A 5,266-nucleotide genomic window follows, 5' to 3' on the forward strand; every position below is an offset into this window, starting at 1 on the left:
CTCCCTCTCTCTTTCTCTGTTCTTTTCTCTGTCTTTACTACACTCTCAGCTCCTCTCCCCATGCTCTGAATAAACTCTATTGTCTTGTGGCTGGTCCCTGAGGGGAAGGGATGTCTCAGCATGGACCTGCTGAAGCAACCCTTTCCCCTACATCTCACCACATCTCCACCAAACATACATATCCTCCTTCACTTTATCTTTTTATAAACACATCACTGAGACCTTCCGCCCTTAATACTGTGGGAAGCAATGCTGAAATCCTGAGTTCAAGAATATATGATTTCTCATATATATATATAGAATTTCAAAATATAAGGATGCAATATGAATTATTATGAGGGGCTTCACTAACAAAAAAGAACAAGGGCAGATGCACTATGAGCCAGTTTGTCAAAAAGATACAAAAACACGTAGATTCCCGAGTTCAAGATAAGCCTGGGACACACCTAAGTTAGGCCCAGGAATGGTAGGAAAGATGATGTCAGAGTAAGAGACCACCCAGCTAGCTTATTGCCTGTGCTTACAAAGGCAGACAGATCATTGAATTCATTTACAGTGCTTAAAAAACAATCTGCTTTCCGTATTTTGCTAAGAATCAGGAGACTGAGGTCACAGGATGCTGATTCATAGGATAACCAAAAGGGAACCTGGGATAATGACTGGATTAATAGATAAATAAATGACTGGGCTTTTGAAATGAATTATCCAAAGAGTTTGTGGAATTGCAAGAGAAAGCTTTTTCCAGCAGAGAGTTATCTAGAAAACTGTTTCAAGTAGAACAGCTTGTAACCATAATTTGACTTCCAGTTGTTCTTTCACTGCTCCCAGACACCCCTTCCTCAGAACCACTCTCCAAGCCAAGGCCAGTCCTCCCTCAGCATTTTGGGGAGGGGAGGGAAATGCTAGCTACAACTTTCTTTTTACAATTACTTCATTACACAAATGAATTCCTGTTTGGCAACTCTTGTAGTCAGGGTGTAATTTCTGGGAAGAGACATCATAACCACAACAATTCTTAGAAAGGAAAGCATTTATAGGTTCAAAAATTTGGTTCACTGTCATCATGCCAGGGAGCATGGTGTCATACAGGTAGACATAGCACTGGAGAAGTAGATAAGAGTTACATATACTGATGTGAGGTCAGTAGGACAGAGATTGTGGGACTGGCTTGGGTGTTTGAAACTCCAAAGCACACACCCAGTGACACTTTCTTCAACAAAGCCACACTTACTTCAACAAGGAAACCCACTCCCTGTTGACCAAGCATTCAAACATATGAATCTATAGTGAATATGCTTATTCACACCATCACAATCCACTGTCTGGCCTTGATAGGCTTGAACCCTAAGTTTGGCCTTTGTTCTGCTGGTTTCTGCATTACTTTGGTCCAGTCTTTCCTTACTATATACCTTTTTCCCTCTTTTGTAATGGTAATGTATATTTTGTGCCATTGTGGGTTGGAAGTATGGAGCCTAGAGATATTTCTTGTGACATGCTGGCAAAACTGTGGCTTCCTTTTGCCCTTGTTCTAAAAATCTGGCTGAGGCTAAATTCAAGAGTTTTATATGAATATTGGTGGAGGAAATTTTAAAACAGCCTAGAATTGATTGTATCATGTGGTTGTCAGCAGTCACTCTCATATAGATCTACAATGAAAAGGAACAATTGGGGCAAGGAGATAATATTAATGGTCTTTAAGGTTTTTATCTCCTTGAGCACTGGACTGAACCCCAACATCACATTTTCTGGTACCTTTTCTCTCTTTGATGTTTGGGTTTAGTCCAGTCCTCAAGGATATAAAAATCTTAAAGAACATTAATGTTATCTGATATTAAATGGAATAAAGAAGTGGTGACTTCAGGGTAAGAAGCAATTTAGCCAAGCTTTGAACTTATATAAAGGATTAAAGGGAAATTTAAGCAATGAAGGGAACCATCAACAACACAAAGCTGATGCAAATGTAATTGAAGAATAGGAGGAGGGACAACTTCTAGCCCCATCAAGTAGCTTCAGCAATGTGATTCTAGTTTTAGAGTCAAGAGTAAAAGAAAAGCATTTTAAAATTTCCCTCTTCTGCTAAGCTGCTGAGGCCAGGTGTGTATCAAGAGTGTCCTTGCATGGAAGCTCAGAAATGCCATTATGTGAAGCTGGGAAAATGAAGTAAGAGTTATATTTGTGCCTCCTAGATGTAGGAGACACAAGAGTCATAGGATGCCTGACTAGGAGTTGCTAACAGGGTGTGAAACAAACCCAAGAGAGAAAAGTGTGTTCCAGTCAACAAAACTGAAAACTCAGATGGGTTTGTTGACATTAGACATGAAGATGCAGAATTTGAAGATTGCCCTGCAATTTGGTCCAGTATTTCTTCACTGTACTCCCTTTTCTTTCCTTCTTTCTTTATTCCTCACTTTCTTTTTTTCTTTCTTCCTTTTTTCATTTTTAAAGGTATTGTATATTCTACAATGTATACTTTTGGAAGCATGTGATTTGATTTTTGTTGTTGTTGTTTTGGTTTGGTTTTGGTTTGCTTTGGTTTTGATTCTTTGTTTTTGCTTGTTTGTTTGTTTGTTTTGATTTTACAGAGGGCTACTGTTGAGAGACTGCCCTAAGTCTCAGAAGGGACATTGAACTTTGAACTTTTAAATGGTCATATCAAAGTGCAAAAATGCATGCAGTCCAACTTCAAAAGCCCCCATCCACAGTCTACTACATTTTGATATGCCTTCAAGACTATGGGGATGGAGAAGAATGTAGTAGTTTGAACAAGAATGGTCCCCATAAGTTCATGTATTTAAATGTTTACAGGGTGGCACTATATGTTGGAGAAATTATAGCCATGTTTGACATTATAAATGATAAGCTTCTTCTGCAGCACCACATCTGACTGAATGATGCCTTGTTCCCCACCGTGATTAAAATTGACTAAACCTCTGAAACTGTAAGGAAATACCAATCAAGTGCATTTATTTAGTGAGAGTTGCTGTGGTTATTGTTTCTCTTCACAGCAATAGGACATGGATTCAGACAGCCATTTTCTTAGCCTCAAATTTATTACACTCACAACAATGGCCAGGCAACCAACCGCAGCCCATGTTTACTGATCATGGCAAACCTAGTCCACTACTCCCAAAATTAGTAAATTTCATCTTACCCATTAACTGCTTTCAAGACAGCTACCTATTTGCTGTCAAATAGGCATGCTAGCCCATACCACAGAGAGGGACATTTTTCCCTTAAACTCCTCAGCCATAGTTTCCTATTGTGAGACACATAGCGAGGCCCATGCATTCAGTTTTCTGTTATTCAACTTTAGTTTTATTATGTTCCATTTTAAGTGCTAATTATGTTGTATTACAGACTATTCCTGAGAGATATGAACCAGACGAGATATTACTCATCTCAGAGAAATGAAAACCAATCTATGTGCAGATACTGGCAAAGGTCAACTTTAGAATTTTATGGGAGTTGCTTGCAGAAAAGTGGACGAGGTGTTACTTACAGGAACATGGACTGGCTCAAAGGTAGCCACATCACCAAAGCCTAACTCATCCTTGGTTACAGATCACAAAAGTGGGGAACCTGAAGCACATGTTTCACTGCCATATGAGTAGCTCAAAATGTTAGAGGGTGTGTTTTTTTAGATGGTACTGTTCATCTGAGCTCCTTCTACAGCTCAGTTGGTCTTTGTTTCTTCCAGATAGCTCCATGCAGCCCCAGGTTTGTCTGGAAAACTTATTTATACTGTGGCTTATCTAAGAATGACTCTCAGCATTTATTTATACATTTTTGGAGAGGATTTGTCCAAGTAATATATCTGGTCAGTTTCAGGAACTTCTTGGAAAACAATTTGACTCTTTGCTTCCTTGTTTACCATCTTTCTGCAGAATGTGTATCTCAGTCTCAGGGGAATCTAATATGTAACACTCAGCATTTTTTCTTTTATCACAGAAAAATAATTTGACTACTAGAATGCAACAGAAGCATAATTTTGAGTGTTGAACATATCATAATGAAAACTATTGTCACATTTCACAGATAAAATATTGAAAGCTGACATGTTAGCAAACATTTCTATCCTTTCACTCATTCCACAAAACACTAACCAAGAGCAAAGTGGGCACTTTAAACTTTTAAGATGCTTTTAACATAGAGCCCATTCTGAAGAATATCTGAACTGTTCAGTTAATCCTAAGACTTATAGAAATTCCCAATAGAGTCTTTTTTGCAGTGATCATAAACAATTTTACATGGTCACTGCTACAGAACTGCTAGGCCATATGATTAGTATCTAGTATTATTATAAGCCATAAGTTATGATTACTACCCTATTGGCCTAGGGCTATAAATTCTTAAGTCATATGAAAATCCATAAATTTTTGTGAAAAGCCATTCTCTAAATTGTCATATGTATCCTCTTGCTTCTTTGCCATTTGAAACCATTCTCTTTACAGTGACCTGATTTCATATAATACTCATTTCAGAGTATTTTAATCTATAAGCCTGAGTTAAAACATATTTATGACTTAAAATTAAAATTAGACCACTTGGTTACTATTATTGTACATAACTTGCAATATTTCCCTCAGCTAGATTCCTTTTGTCATTAATAACTCAAGTTTTTGACTTCACTACCCTTTAACACATTTTTGTTTCTTTACAAAAGAAATTTAAAATTATTGAAGAGTATAGTGTTCAGAATCTGAAAAAGATAAATAAGTATGATTCTTTCTACCAGAAAACATCTAACCAAATCCTGGGCAGAATACTTGGACCAGCAATATGGCATCTTTAAATGTATATGAAATCAGAAGGGAAGCATCGAAGTTTCAAATTTTAAAATATGAAAGAAGTAATTGATTATTGGCAATTATTTCTGTCTATTTTGGTGTTACCTACCTAACATGTGTTAAAGCTAGCCACAATTCAAAAATCCATACTTCAAAATAGAACTTCTTGAGAAATATTCTTTTTACTGCAATCACAAAATGACATTATAGAAATCTAAAAAGACAAGAAGAAATAAACACTATTGTTTTTTTGTTTGTTTGTTTTGTTTTGTCTTTCTTAGGTTTCAGTATTTTCCAGCGTGTACACAAGGCTAGCCTGGGAGGGTAGCAAGGGCATTGTGGTCTGGGTTGACAGTGTTCAGGCAGGACCTACCAGCTCTAAGGGAGGTAAATTCCTCCATAGGAGAAAAGCTGAGGTCACAAAAGCATGAAATAAAACCTGTTTCTCTGTCTATTAAGTCTTGAATGCAAACACACCT

This window comes from Mastomys coucha, unplaced genomic scaffold (assembly GCF_008632895.1).
Source record: "Mastomys coucha isolate ucsf_1 unplaced genomic scaffold, UCSF_Mcou_1 pScaffold14, whole genome shotgun sequence".
NCBI classification, from domain to species: Eukaryota; Metazoa; Chordata; class Mammalia; order Rodentia; family Muridae; genus Mastomys; species Mastomys coucha.